Source organism: Labeo rohita, unplaced genomic scaffold (assembly GCF_022985175.1).
Source record: "Labeo rohita strain BAU-BD-2019 unplaced genomic scaffold, IGBB_LRoh.1.0 scaffold_531, whole genome shotgun sequence".
NCBI lineage: Eukaryota > Metazoa > Chordata > Actinopteri > Cypriniformes > Cyprinidae > Labeo > Labeo rohita.
In genome coordinates this window covers 15,331-31,753 of record NW_026129453.1, presented here as the reverse complement: position 1 = coordinate 31,753, position 16,423 = coordinate 15,331, and the positions used below count along the sequence as shown (strand labels likewise).

The 16,423-nt window shown below is 38.8% G+C and overlaps 1 long non-coding RNA gene across 1 annotated transcript in view; it reads right to left on the bottom strand.

Annotated features, from left to right (window-relative positions):
* LOC127161034 (uncharacterized) overlaps positions 1-16,155 on the bottom strand; it is a 30,428-nt gene extending 14,273 nt beyond the window's left edge. Inside the window, exons 1-4 of the long non-coding RNA XR_007826912.1 lie at positions 16,026-16,155; positions 14,648-14,695; positions 12,627-13,073; positions 12,402-12,489 (exon numbers count right to left, since the gene is read on the bottom strand). This is a non-coding gene — a long non-coding RNA (uncharacterized LOC127161034). The remainder of the gene's footprint in view (positions 1-12,401; positions 12,490-12,626; positions 13,074-14,647; positions 14,696-16,025) is intronic.
* Positions 16,156-16,423: the final 268 nt, after the last annotated feature.

The following is a 16,423-nucleotide window of genomic DNA, read 5'->3' as shown; positions in this document are numbered from 1 at the left end:
GTATATTGCAGTTTTTCAAACATACACACAATATACAGTATGTATCATATATACAGTACCTCCTCATTCTGAAGAGCTTTGCCCCTAGAACTACTGCTGTCAATCAAAAATTTTGTTAAATGTTTAATATGTAAAAAACCTACTTTTGCAATCTCTCTTCTTTTTTTTTTTTTTTTTTGGTTTTGTTTTTTTTGCTCAATCTCTAATAAACCACTGTGGTACAATTATAAAAAAAATTTGGACAGCTATAACAGGGTCATTTTAAAAAATGGGTGTGGCCAAATATACCCAAAAGCCTACAGATCTGGCCACTAAGAACACATTTTTTTTCACGGGGCAACCTGCAATTTGCCACGTGATCACGGAGCTCCCTGTAGGTGCTTTTTAAGATTTTTTTTTAAACAATGTTGTGATTCACACAATATCCACCAGGTGGTGTAAGGAACATTTTCCATAGTTAAACACCACGGCCAGGGGTGTGTTTCTCAAAAGCATTGTTAGCCAACAATGGTCGCAAGTTATGTCGTTACCAACATGGTTCATCAATTCTGTGTTTCCCGAAACCATGGTTAAAACGAACATTCGCAAACAGCATCGCAAACATATGTGTTTGGAACTACAGCTCTCAACCTGTGGTTAAGCATAGTTCCCTATCAAGGGAACTTCGAACTGCGAGGGAGTTTATTGCACTCATTGTATTTATTGCTTGTCTCTTGCCAGAGGCAAGCACGCTCTGATACCCGCAGCTTTCATACGGCGCATGAGCTGTGTATGTATGGTGAGGGGTAAATGAATATCAGCTCTCAAGGGAGTTGAATGCGTCATCGCATTCAATGCTTGTTTCATGCGAGAGACAGGCACACTCTCATACCTGCTTTCATGAGCTTGCGGGCTGTGTGTGTGTGGTTAAGAGCAGCACGTCCAATTCTGGAGGGAACTAGATGTTCTCATCGCGATGCAAAGAACGGAGATGAGTCTTCAACTGTTTACACGAATTGTTATATCCGAATTTGCATGAGTGCGTTCGCCTCTCATGGCATTAACAACGCATTCGCGGTGGCTATGTTCTGATTCATGGGGGAATCTAGCGCGTGGGTGGAGCGTGTTTAGCTCCCACGGGAGCTGAATATATGCTGCACGTTGTGGTGTTAATTTTCTGCCAATACTCGGGTTTATGGACAGAACAAAAAAAGGAGACCTCCTTAGTATAGCCATCTGAGGGTGGTTTCAGTTCAGCTATGTTTATGGTGAGACAGGCTTACTTAAGTGCTATCTGAGGCTAGCTGTGTGTTAACTTGCCCCTTCCTGGAAGCATAGCTATCTGAGGGTAGCTATGTGCTAGCTAAGACCCTTCTTTGGTGTTCTTAATAGCGTCTTCCTGGAGCCCTGCTTAGATGGTGCTGTCTTCCCTTTTCGGGTTATATTTAAACAGTCCACGGCTGGAAATGGTCTTGGCAGTTGCATGGTCCCCTTTCCTAGAGCCAACTATCTGAGGATAGCCATGTGCTAGCTCGGTGATCGCTTCCCTTCCTAGTGTTTTTAGTTAGCGGTCTCCTTGAGCCCTTACCTAGACAATGCTGTCGCCCCTCTTTGGAATGTAGGTGGACAGCCTACTTTCTTCTAGTCTGGGTGGTTTCATTCAGTTCTACCTGATAGCCCTTCCAACACACATAGGTATCCGAGGATATCTATGTGCTAGCTCAATGACTGCCCTCCTTCCTAGGATCTTTAAAGTAGCGGCTTCTTTGAGCCCTCGCCTAGATAGCGCTATCTCCCCTGCTAGGGTTCTAGGTAGATGGCCCACTCTTGTGGTCTGGGTTGCCTCTAGGAGGGTTTATCAGGTTTTTCAAACTGGCTATGCAGGACTAGCTGCTGATAGCTCAGTGATTGCTTCCCCTTCTAGGGGTTTTTAAGTAGCAGTTTCTTTGAGCTTTTACCCAGACAGTTCTGTCTCCCCTGCTAGGGTTGTAAGTAGACAGCACACTCTTTGTGGTCAGGTTAATCTCAGCTGGTCCCCTTCTGGTAGCCTTCCTAGGCACATTGACCTATTATGTGCAGGGTTATGTTCTATTATGTATAGAACAGCCTAACTGATGTACTAGCCCTTTTAGTATGTCTGTGGATGAATCATGTTGGGGAGCCATGGTGGTAAGTATGATCCTTTTCTTTTATTTAAGATGTTTCTGCGGAAACCCTTTTCAGTGCTGGCTCTGAGGAGCAGCAGCATGCCAGGCATGATTAGGTCCCCTTTTTGTTCCTGCACACCTGAGGGTTGGCTAGAACAGGGCCCACACTTTCTTTCGAGAAAGAAAGCACGGATCACTTGGGTTGGGTTAATAGCTAATACCCCTCTTTGGCAGGCATGGCGATGCTTACCCCCTTCTGGATGCTCATCTCAGGATATGGTAGTGCTCACCTTGCGGAGATGGGATTTTTGAAGCACGCCATCCTTCAGTAGAGTGGGTAGGTCATCCTCCTCTCCTGGGAGGTCAGGTACCTACCCTACGGCTGCTGATGCTCCATGACAACTTCATCGGATAAGTCGGCTGCTTGCTGCCTCCTGATGTTTTTCTCATTCTGTTACATTAAGTGTGTACGGAAGATGCACTACCTTATTTGGGTACATGAGGCCTTTGCCTCCTGGAGCTTCATAGGATCAGCAGCCCGGGTCATTAGACCTCTTCTCTGCCCTTGTGATGTCTCTCCTGACATTAGATGAGCAGGGCTGGGCCCCCCTATCGCTAACGCAGGGTCATTGAAGCAAGCCGTTTTCGGGCAGAAGTTAGGGCTAAGTTAGGTACCTACCCTACAGCTGCTGTGCATTCCATGGCTGTCACATTGGATAAGTCGACTGCTTGCTGCTGCCCAATGTGTTTCTGCTTCTGTCACATTAGTGTGTAAGGAAGTTGCACTCCCCTATTTGGGTATTACTTGATGGCTGTTCTGTCGATTCTTCGTCATCAGTTAGGAACCTAGGTGTGCTATTTGATGGTAATCTTTCCTTTGAAAACCACATCTCTAGTATTTGCAAAACTGCATTTTTCCATCTCAAAAATATATCTAAACTACGACCTATGCTTTCAATGTCAAATGCTGAAACATTAATTCATGCATTTATGACCTCACGGTTAGATTATTGTAATGCTTTATTGGGTGGTTGTTCTGCTCGCTTAATAAACAAACTCCAGCTGGTCCAAAATGCAGCAGCTAGAGTACTTACTAGAACCAAAAAGTATGATCATATTAGCCCGGTTCTGTCTACACTGCACTGGCTCCCTATTAAACATCGTATAGATTTTAAAATCTTGCTAATTACTTACAAAGCCCTGAATGGTTTAGCTCCTCAGTTACCTGAGCGAGCTCCTATCACATTATAGTCCCTCACGTCCGCTGCGTTCTCAAAACTCTGGCAATTTGATAATACAGAGAATATCAAAACCAACCGCGGGCGGGAGATCATTTTCTTATCTAGCGCCCAAACTCTGGAACAATCTACCCTACAATGTTCGGGACGTAGACACACTCTGTCAGTTTAAATCTAGATTAAAGACCCATCTCTTTAACCTTGCTTACACATAACAAATCAACATATTCTTATAATTCAAATCTGTTAAAGGATTGTTAGGCTGCACTAATTAGGTCAACCGGAACCAGGAACACTTCCCATAACACCTGATGTACTCAGTGCATCGTCAGAAGAATGGCATCTACACTAATATTAGTCTGTTTCTCTCTTATTTCGAGGTCACATTAACCACCAGATCCAGTCCGTATCCAGATCAGATGGTCACTGCAGTCCCCCGGATCCAGTCCGAACCCAGCCCAGATGGTGGATCAGCACCTAGAGACGACCTCTACAGCCCTGAATGTCAGCGGAGTCCACATCAACTAGATGAGCCCCAGAGACGGATCCACAGTGAAGACCACATCACCTAGATGGCTGTCGGCACAAGACCACGGGAACTTTGGCCAGAGGAGAACTGGCCCCCCCGACTGAGCCTGGTTTCTCCCAAGGTTTTTTTCTCCATTTGTCACCGATGGAGTTTTGGTTCCTTGCCGCTGTCGCCTCTGGCTTGCTTAGTTGGGGACACTTTCTCTTAACACAATATTGAATTTTATTTTATTGTTTTTGACTAACTACCTTTACCTAAAATGTGAGTGTTAAACTGTTTACCTAAACTGTTGCCTTTGGCATTGTTGATGTACTGTTTCCTATTTAATACTGTACAGCCGCCTTGTCACAATTCTGTATTGTTAAAGGCGGTATATAAATAAAGGTGACTTGACTATTAGAGGCCTGTGGCCTCCTGGAGCTTCATAGAATCAGCAGCCTAGGTCACTAGACCTTGTTTCTGCCCTTATATTCTCTCCTGTCAGGAGATAAGCATGGCAGTGCTTCCCTCACTAAAACAGGGTCATTTTAAGCATGCCATCCTTGGGCAGAACGAATAGGTCCTCCCCACTGTTGGCGAGGTATCTACCCTGCGGCTGCTAAATGCTCGCCTCAGTTATTAGGACAGAGCTTTCGAGCTTTGTTAGTAAGACATATGGGGTTAAATAAATTCTGCTCTTGGGCACAATAAGCAAGCTAACATGCAGTACAATCTATATCTTTCATTCAATCTAAATATAAATGCATTAGTAATCTATGTGTTTTTGTATGTCCTCTATAAGTGCCATTTTGGAAGAGCACGCATGTGCATAAATGTCTAAGGGAACCCCCCGAGTATTACGTAAGAGGGAACCTTAGATGAATCAAACATCAAATAAAGCGAAAAGACAGGCAAGGAAAAAGTTAATTAGTCATCAGCTGCCATGTACAACACAGCAGCAGGATCTCTAAACAGTTAAATAGCAGAAGATATTACTCTACCACTTGTGTGTGACATCATTAACATTGGCCCTATATTGTTGAACTAATGTGGTTCAAATTATTGAGATGCGACCATGTTCGGGAAACAGTTGTGACTAGCTAGTTTGTTTCTACAACAATGTATATACTGTGGTGGTTAATCAGTTATGTCATTGTATGGAAATGCACCCCAGACTGCTTTTGATGAGAATTTGTTTTCTGATAGTGTCTCATTTAATGCATGCAATAGCCTATTTATATTAGAATATTCATTTAAAATAAAACAACATAATTATCTTGTTAAAATTACATATTTTTCTCAGCATGTTTATTAGGATTAATCTCTAATCTGTCTACAATATAATGTTATCTAAGAACTGCAATATTTAAGATGATCAGATCGCAGCCTGATCTAAAGATTTAATTTAATAATATATAATCAATAACATATAGTTAACGTATATTCAGACTAAGTATCAAAGCCGCCCACGCATGTGAAACAAATATATTAAATATTAAAGCATCAGCATCAGCATTTGTTTTTACCCACGAACAAAAAACCCAAAACAAAACCAAAAAAAACATACTTTTCGTTTATCCGTTTTTCAAAGAAAACAAATATTATTATTGTTATTATTATTAATAATATCCTAATATCACTCATATTCTCTCATATTATTGGATAGCATTATATTGACATATTGGAGAATACTGCTAACATGCCGCTACAATAAAAACCATAACGTGAAAATACATTTAAAGCAGTGTATTTTTATTATCACTCCTGCAGATCCTCATTTATGTCAGGACTGTAGCGATAGCAGCGCGGCCAATCGCTTAGCTCGCTCACATATCTTCTAAAACATATCCTTTTTATGACATAATATGTATTTAAAAAGAGAAAAAAATATGTTGTTTTTAACTAGATAATTATGTCCTTTTAATGACATCTCTCGTTTTTCTGAGAAATTTTAATGAGAAAACATCTCGTTATTACGAGAAAAGACGTCATTAAAACAACATAAGATGTTGTTATTACAACGTAAATGAGTGGAAAAAATATGTGTGGCAGCAATGTGTCACCGTATTCATGCATATTTGCATAAAATATATTTAGATTTCAATTTGACTCTTTATTTCAATTCCACATTTTAAACTGCCTAAAATACAAATGTAGCCTAGCTATATGACTGATGTTCTACTATTATGACCAAAACAACTATTTAAGTTTTTATGCTATTATAAGAAAATAATCCAGATGAATGCGCCGGCGTGTTCGTCCAAGGCTAATTTATTATGTCAGAATTAAAACCCTATTTTAGAACAATGCCACTCAGTCAAGTGTGCCAAAACTCTTATTTATAAAGGTCAATATTTCGTACCAAATAAATAAACAAGTCCTTTCTAAAACTGTGGCTGTAATTTTATTTTATAGTTTTTTTTTGAGAGTCATGGTTGGTATGTTGCTCTGAATAATTTTTACCTTCCTTTTGGTTGAAAATTATTTAATTATTTCCATATTATGTTATTTTCAAGTGTTTTGAGTGTATTTCTCCTCTTTTTGCTTATTTTATAATCTTTAATGGTGTATTTTGATGTTTTATTTGTTTAAGTGAAGCACTATGAGATGTAACATTTAAAGGCGCTAGAAAATAGGGCTGTGCATTGCCAAGAATCTGGCGATACGATATACGTATCACGATACAGGGGTTCCGATATGATATGTTGCGATCCATTGCGATACTGTAAACAAGGAAACATACTGGGATATTTCTTATTTTATGAATAGGACATAATTTTAGGAAAACTATAATTAAGAATTATTGAATCACTTTTTGTGCAGTACAAGTAAAGGGGGAAAATAAAGTGCTTGCAAGATTCTTTAGTTATTAAATGTATAAAATGTAAGCTTTTATAAACAGACCATATATATTTTTAGACCTTGCTTTAAAATTTAAGTTTACAATTGTAACCATGTCAGATCATTTTGATCTGAACTTAAGAATCACATCTCCTTAATATCAGTAGAAAATAAAGTGCCTGCAGGATTCCTAAAGAAAACAAAAGAATTGTAAAACAATAAAATAAATAAAGATATTGGACATTCTCAGAACCTTTTTGTTCTGACAATTTTTCAAGGTTTGGATTTCGCAAGTTTTTCAGTTTGTAATTATGCTCCGGGTTTAATCGCCGAGACCACGACACGAGCACTGACTCAACTGCACAAAACAGCTCCACCACGAGAGAAAGTGGCTGGCAGCCGCGCAGCTACCCCACCGCGCCCGGCGCAAAGGCCCTTTTGCGGGACGCGGCAAGCAGCGGAACTGCGACGCGAACGCCACCTCAGCTGCACGGGGCGCTTCTGCTGCACAGATGGCTGGCGGCCATACACAGTGCTCGCCGCGTCCTGGAGCAAACGTTACCTCAAAAGCCGCCACTTTACACCGAGGCGGGGGCAGTAATATTTCTTTCATTCTCCATTAACACTAATATTAGTGGCGTGCCCATATGCTAATATTTCCTGTCACTGTTTAAGTTCAGAGACAAGAACACTGCAATCTATCGGTCGTGATATACGCTCAAAATGAAGCAACTGTCATGAATCTTTTATGATTTTTTTTTTTTTTTTAAATGGATATTCCATTTTTGAGAATGGATACAGTATCACCAAACAAAATATCGCGATACACACGTGTAATAATATTTTCTTACACCCCTACTAGAAAATAAAAATTATTATTATATTATTATTATGAAATTATAAAATTGTCTTTGCTGACCCCAGGCAGTTAACCCTTTCATTATTCTACGTGTGTGATCGTATTCTCCATCATGGATGTGTTCTGGTGTCAGCCATACACTTCATCATCATCATCAACATTTATCAACATTTATTTATAGAGCACATTTAAACATTAAAATTGGAATAATATGGTCATATTTTTGCTTGCCTTTCAGCAGTCTAGCGGCTGCATTCTGGATTAACTGAAGATGAGAAATGGAAGACTGAGAAATACCAAAATACAAAGAGTTACAATAGTCAAGACAAGATGTTACGAAGGAATGGAGAGCTGTTTCGAGATTTTTCTGGGATAGAAAAGGTTTAACTTTACTGAGAAGGCGAAGTTGGTAAAAACTTTAAACTAACATCAAATAGAACGCCCAAGTTCCTGGCACACTGTGTATTACACGGAGTGAGGAAGCCAAGATCAAAATTAAAAACAACATTTTCCTTAGGACCAAACAAAATAATTTCTGATTTGTTTTCATTCAGATGCAAGAAATTGCGTGAAAGCCATAACTTAAGTTCGTTTAGGCAATCTAACAATGGCTGAAGAGAATACTTATTATTATGCTGTAGAGGAAGATAAAGCTGGGTATCGTCAGCATATAGATGAAAAGAGACACCATATTTTCCAAAAATAGAAGCCAGAGCAAGTACATAGAGAACAACACAGGGCCAAGGATTGAACCTTGCGGAACACCACACTCAAGAGGAACGTCTGAAGAACAATAATGTCCTAAACAAACAGAAAAACACCTATTTGACAAATAAGAGCGAAACCACTGTAAAACCATGCCACGAAGTCCAACACAAGACTCCAGGCGTGACAGAAGAATGTTGTGGTCTACCCAGTCAAATGCGGCACTTAGGTCTAAGAGGACAAGAGCCACAGGTTTCCCTGAGTCTGTCTCAAGAAATATGTCATTTAAGACTCTTAACAAGGCCGATTCAGTGCTTTGTAAAGCTTTAAAACCTGATTGAAAGACTTCATTAATAGAGTTATCTGACAGGAAGGATTGTAGTTGAGCCAGTACAACTTTCTCCATAATCTTTGAAATAAAAGGAAGATTTGAGATAGGCTGAAAGTTGGACAGAGACGTAGAATCAAGGTTCGTTTTTTTAAGGTATGGTGTTACAGTAGCCTGTTTAAGGCAAACTGGAAGAGTACCAGTTAGTAAACATTTATTGTCTAAGAAAGAATGGAGGAACAACATCTTGTGGGCATAATGTAAGCTTAAGTTGATCGACAATTTCCTTACAGGAGTACAAATTGAGTGGCTCAAACACAGACCATGTGGAGAAGTATAAAGGAGCATCAGACAGAGTATAACCAGTATAAAGCATCTGAGATCTAATAGCCGTGACTTTGTTTGTGAAAAATTTCCCAAAACTTTCACAAAGAGAAACTGAGGGCTCAGGGAAGAGTTTAACAGGAGGATTTAAAGCAGAGTCAATGGTGTAAAAAGAGAACACAAGGTTTGTGCCGATTTTTTGTAATCAGATCAGAAAAGTATTTGTACTTAGCAGCCTTAGCCGCCCTTTGAAACATAGTAAGAGAATTTCTCATCATCTCATATGAGACCTGCAGTTTATCTTTTTTCCATTTGCGCTTGGCTTGTCTACAAGCCTGTCGGATAGAGCGCGTAGTCTCATTATGCCAGACCACTGGCGCTGACTTATGACTTTTAAGCTTCAAAGGTGCAATACTGTCCAAAATGGAGGCACAAGTGGAGTTAAAGTAGGTGAGATGTTCATCAGCATCCAAGTTGTGTAGTATGGATTCCATTTCTGAGGAATTCCATACCTCATGATATGCTGTAGTGAACTTTATACTGGAGCGTGAGGTAAAAACATGAGACATACGTTCCATGCACTGACTTCTTCGAGTTTGGCCAAGGTATGGTACAGAAAAAGATACAGGCATGTGATCAGAGAAGGTTGCATTGCTAATCATAATGTCCGATACAGAAAATCCATGACTTAAAATCAGGTCCAGAGTATGGCACTGTAAATGTGTAGGGCAAGATACCCACTGAATGAAATCAAATGACTCAATAAGATTTAAAAACTCCATAGATAAGGTTTTGGATACACAACAAACATGGATGTTAAAATCCCCAACAGCACAATTTTATCATGAGTAGTAACAAGGTCCCCCAACAATGTAGCAAATTCATTAAGAAAGTCTGTGTCATGTCTGGGAGGACGATACACCAAGGCAATAGTAACAGGGTTAGAGAGCAGTATTTGAAATAGTTGCAACTCGAAGCTGCTATACAAATCAGTAGAAAAAGATCGACAGGAAAATGTGTTTTTAAAAACAGTCACTAGGCCCCCACTGTAGCCAGATAAATGCTGGATATTAAAAAAAATCACAGCCGTGTGGTAACAGTTCAGCAAGCGAGCATACTTCGCCAGACTTTACCCATGTCTCTGTCACACATAAGAAGTCCAATGCTTGTGCAGTAAAAAATTCATTTAAGATAAAGGTTTTATTTACCAAAGAGCATGCGTTGATGAGGGCGAACTTCAGTAAGGATGAGTCACTTTCCGGCTGTGTTGCATGACACAGCGATCGAAGATTACGGAGATTCACTCCACCATGGTGGTCACGATAGTATATCCTACGGCGATGCATGGAAGAGGGAGCGGTGATAATTACTTGTGGCCGCTGGGACAGAGACTCAGGAAGACACATTCCTACGCCCCATCCATGGAGCTGATCTCCCCACAAGAATGACGAATGCGGTGTTCTGTTCTCGTGTGTTGGCCCCGTTTTCAAACGAGCAGCGAGGCCTCCCCGTTTGCCACTCCTCCTGCAGTGCTTTCTTCTAGGTAGATCCGCTTTCTTCTAGTTAGATCCGCTGGATGCCTACACAGGTGCGCCGGGAGGTGGATCGAAAATAGCAGGGGGAATAAGCCGGATCCACCAACATCACTCCTGGTAAAATCAACAACCGCACTGCGGATGTTAAGCAATGTTATGCGGTCGTACACCAGGGTAGACTTGCAGCTTGTAATTAAAAGCGAAATGAATAAAAGAAAAACAAATGCCAAAGGCAGAGAGCGCAGGAGATGGCAAACCAACACTGGCGCCATCTTCATGAACTCAACTAGTGACCAACTAGTGACCAACTTCATGTTGGCCTAGACCAGCGGTTTTCAAACCTGCCCTGGAGGCCCCCCTGCCCTGCGCATTTTGTACGTCTTCCATATTAGACATACACAATTCAGGTCTTGCAGTCTCTACTAACAAGCTAACTTAAAACCCACATGTAAAAACAGTTTTCTATGTTATGGCTGTTTGGGGTGGGGATAGTTGTAACAGTTCATTAAAAATGTTACAACCAACTCCTTATGATGAGTCCAACAAATCCAATTATTCAATCACATCCTCTATTGAGCACAAAGTCATGTGAGGTTTTTGTTGCACATCAAGGGATTTATGTGAAATGTGTTTCCGTCATAGTTTATGCACATCTTCTTATTGGAGAAAAACGCTATCCACCTCAAATGAGCACGTGTTTTTTTTTGCAAGTTTAGAATTTGCGCATTTTGACATTTCCATCCAGCATTATTTTGTGAAATTCCAAAATTGACATAAAATAGGTAGATGACAACACAGCTAATGACTGAATACAGTACCCACACACACACAAACACACACAGCAATTGTTTTTGTGTTAAATTTAAATTCCTAAAATGAATGTTTTTGTCACTTTAAATGGTTCACTTCATTCAAAAAAACTGATTATTCTTTGTTCTTCAATCAAGTTTTTGCATAAATTGGATGTGTGGGTCTTATTTCAGCACATTACTTCACTGTTACATCTATCCCCAAACAAAAAGTTATTTTCATCCCGGTCTGCAGGGATGAAAGTAATGCTGGGCCGTTGAAATTCCCAGAAGTGCCATGGGCCAAGGAGGACAATCAAAACAAACAAAAACAGTCAATAGCAAAATGCATATGAATACCGAAGTCCCGAATGGAATAAGAATGTGCTGGCTCAGTTCATTCAATATGAGCGTATGAATGCATACACAGTTTTTGCTGGAACAAATGAGAAACTATTTCTTCATTGCAAACAGCCCTTTGATTGCTCAGTCCATCGGTAGTGAAATCCAATGCATCTCTCCCCTCCTGGTGTGAATCCAAAATAAACACCATGTGATGAAATGGTCTGAACTCATCAAGAACACACTGTACCCTCCAATAACTAGTGCAATAGAGCAGTGCAGTGCAGGCACTCAACACAGAGTTTGTTACCAAAATATTAGGTCTTTTCAAACAGTTTAAGTATTTCAATATTTATCTAGCCTTTTACACAACCAAACAGCACTCCCTCAAACCATATTTTAAGAGCTGACAAAATACAACTTCTAAGAAAACTGACTCTAAAAACGTCAGTAATTGCAACAAATCTAGGGATGGGAAAGTATGGCTGTTTATTTTTATAGAAAAATGCTTATGTGATACAACTCACTGTGTTCTATGAAAATGGCAAGCTCTAAAATGTATTCTGTCAAGGAGCTGAATCGTTGTAGGCTGAAATTTAGTTTTGGGGTGAATCATCCCTTAAACAAATTCCTTAATCAATTCCCAAAAGAGAGCAAGCTTTTGAAAGCGATGGACAGAGCAAAACACATGTATGTCAAATTCCAGCTTATGACACAAGCCCTGTATGATTCAAACAGATTAACACTTAAAACAGGTACAGCTTAAGATTTTGGTTAATCACTATATTTTAAGTAAGCAAAACATACCACTTGTTTAACTTGCACAGGTTGGAACCAGGATTCCAGTGGCAATGATGTTCAGCTGATTATGCTGCAGCTCACACCCTGTGACCCACTGGAGAACACAAGCAACCGGGAGGAGGTGAGGACACACATGTGGAGGAGACAAGGAACATCCCTGCTGAAAAAAACAGCTTAAACCAGCTTAAGCTGGTCAAGCTGGTTTACGCTGGTCTGCCAGGCTGGTCATACCTGGTTCATCAAGCTGGTTTTAGGGGGGTTTGAACCACTTTTTTTAGCTGGTCAGGCTGGTCTTAGCTGGTCAAAATGTTTGTTTGATGATTGATTGATTACATAGTGTCTGCCCCAATTTTCCGACAAATAAGTAATACGTTTACTTTTAATGATCTGCAGGACCACAAGGAACCATATTTATAAATATTTATTTGATCTTACAGCCCCTTTAATAACAAATATTTACAAAATAATTGGAATGATTACAATTCTAAAACTATATTAACAATTAATGGTGAAGATGAACAATAACATAATTCTAAACATATTATGCATTTTCATTTTTCTTTTCTTTTTTTATTATATCTTGTATTTTTTGGGATATGTAATGCCCCACTTGTTTCTCCCTCTTCTCTCTCTCTCTTCTTTCAGGCTCCTTTTGTTTCCACCAGTCACTGAAACAGACTTAAAAAAGAAATTTTTTTAGATTATTAGATTTAGATTACATTTAGATTATTAATTTTAAAACTACTTTTTTAAGTAAAACTACTTAAAAAAACAAACTATAGTGTCATGTCTTTGTTGCACATTTTCCGTTTTTTCCAGATATAGCCTACAATAATTTAGAAACATGCCCCTGATAGTTGTTCCTTTTATTGCTAAAATAAAGATAAAATTGATATGTCCAAATGGAAGTGTGTATATATATATATATATATATATATATATATACACACACACACACACTTCCATTTGGATATTTCTGTAGGTGTTTAAATTAATGTAGCTATTTTATTGATAAACAAGTATACATGGATGAATATGAATAGGAATATCTTAGCATGCTGTTTTTAGTTAAATTGACTATGGTTACAAGGGCAGCCTCCTGAGTTCTGATCATCAATTAACCATTAGTCTATTAAAATTTCTTTAGATGCTAGAAAAAAAAAATCCTCAGTAAGCCCGTGATGTAATTCTGGCCCTAGGTCTCTATGAACTTGAGGGTGTCAAAAAACCAGAAACTCCATGCTTGCTTCACAGACATGAAAAATGTATCTATAGAAAGCGAAATGTCTACTTTTAAATAAGCCAGTTAAAATGGAAAACAAATATTTTCAGATTGTGTAATCCATTCAATCAAACGTGCACATCCACTGTAGAGATGACAAGTGTTATCGACTTCACCACTGCAGCTAAAAATACAGAAAACACATATTAATGAATTATTATAATGTTACTGCAGTCTTCTTTGCTGTTTTCTTTACCTGACACATTCATAATCATTACTTCTGCCAGTGTTCTGTGGCAAGCTTTGTGTGCGCTTGAGCGCTAATGGACTATAGGCAATTAAAGGTTCATTATTATAAATTATATAGTTTATTAATATGCAATTAGTCGACTAATCTCTCAAAAATAAATGACTACTAGTTGACAAGAAAATTTTAGTCATGGGCAGGCCAAATGGTTACATATAGTGCATGCATGACTGAATAGAAAAATTATATTAACTCTCAACAAATAGAAAACAGAACATAGAAATCTCATCTAACAATAGAAGTCTTTACTATCAATTTCAGTTTAACACATACTTGTTGGATAAAAAAAAAAAAAAAAAAAAAAAAAAAAAAAAACTTTTTTTTAATCCCTGAAAGTATTCTGAAAAAAAGTATCATAGGTTCCAAAAAAAAAAAATTATATATATATATAAAAAATTAAATATAAGTTAACAGATGACTGCTTGTGCAAATTTGATTTACATCAAATAATCATGAGAAAGTGTGCTGAACAACATGACGTTCCCGTGAATCACAACTGTTGTCAATGAAGCGTGTAATTATTACTGTAGGAACCCAGAGATTTCCCGCCTATAGTTGCTATGGGGCCGGGTAATGTGTGAAATCCTCCCGCGACCACGCTCCTTAAACCCGGTACAAGTCTTCCTCGCGCCCCGCGGACGGAGGATTCGTTAATCTGCAGTTACCGCCAGTGTAGACACCTTAATACACTACTGCAGTTACCAAGCATGAAAAATTACTTACCGCAGTTGTGAATCGTATGAATGTCGACCGTTGAAGAAAATCCCGCACCTGTAGATTTAAAATTTACATTTACACTTTTGTGTCAAAACCACCACGTGATCAGATTATCATTTAAGCATTTCTTGTTAAAGATATTGTTTTTTTTCTCCTAGTGTTTTTTAATTGCAGGTGATTGTTATTTATTATATAAACACTGTGTTTGTTTCATTTATATTTTGTGTAAAAGTCTAATACCGAAACACTTAAATAAAACAGCTGACTAAGTTGTATGACCAAATAATGGTGAATGTATTTCTTCAGGCAGTAATTTAATCTGATTTGAGTTCTATGCTGATTTTTTGAGTGCTACCTTGATTTTATGCTATACTTTATACTACCATTTATTTTACTCTTCTCAGATATATTATCATTAACCACTAGAATAATTTAAGCTGTATCATCTAGCCTACCTGATTATGATACTAAACTTACCTTGAATTGAACTTTGTCAGTAAGTGAAACAAACTGATTAATTTGTAATTAGGTCAAATGGACACCAGCTTGGTCAGGTTGGCAGACCAACTAAAACCAGCTACTTCCAGCTAAAACCAGCCTGGCCAGGCTGGGAGACCAGCTAAAGCCAGCTACTTCCAGCCAGCTTAAACCAGCTACTTCCATCTTAAACCAGCTAAAACCAGCTTGGCCAGGCTGGGAGACCAGCTAAAACCAGCTACTTCCAGCTTTAAAACCAGCCAACCAGCCTAAGCTGGTTTTAGCTGTTTTTTTAGCAGGAATGCTGGTGGAGCAGGCGACCACTACAGAGGGGCAAGGTAATTAAGACAGATTTAAAGAGTTACAGCTTATATTTGTAAAGGCTTGAAGTGTTTCAACCATGGGTTGCCTAAACATTACTTGACTTCCAGCGTTTTTTCCCCCACAGAGCTTTATGCATGTAAGGGCTGCATAATATATCTTTTCAGCATTGACACTGTAAAGTGCGCATGTGAAATAGTCACATTGCAGGACACATGATGTCAAGTAGTGGAAATTAGCTCAAACACATCATGTTATTTCTTTTTTGCTGTTTGATACTATAGTAAAACGTATAAGGTTCTCATTGTCCATGAATAATCTACAAGATAAATCCATTTAATATTACATAATTGGATTAGGATAGGCAGTGTTAGAGAAATCAGCCAGAAAAGCTAGATTTTTAAAGTATCCAAGTGAAAAAAAATCCCACCTCTCCTATCCTCTCCTATCAGGGCTCGCACCAAAGCAACTCCCCCAAAACACAAAAACATCCTGTTTGACTACTGCTGGAGCGAAGCGAAGTATGAAAACACCAAACATTATCATCAACATATTCCCCCCAAAACAAAATAAACACGATACTTACCTGTCCAACATAAATACAGCAACTATGGTGTCAATTCAGGCTCTTCAGCTTCCTGACGTTAGTTTACTGCTGGTTCAGCAGCATATGTTGGTCCTCAGCAGTGTGTCAGACTCGTAAGGACTCGTGTTCTTCTGGCACACACTGTTCCTAGTGATAGCTGCCAATGTTAATATGGTGGAACAGGCCACTGCTTATTACAGACGTCTGACTAGGCTCAATTTCAGGATTAATAATATTTGGATAAGTTATTATCTGGCTGACATATAATATTGAATAAATCTGTTCAGCCACACCAGGAAGCCTGTTTGTCTTCTGCCACACAGATTAATCATACATTTGATTTTGGTAGTACTTCATTTTCTGTCTGTGCAATATGCATTATTTGTATAGTTATTTCT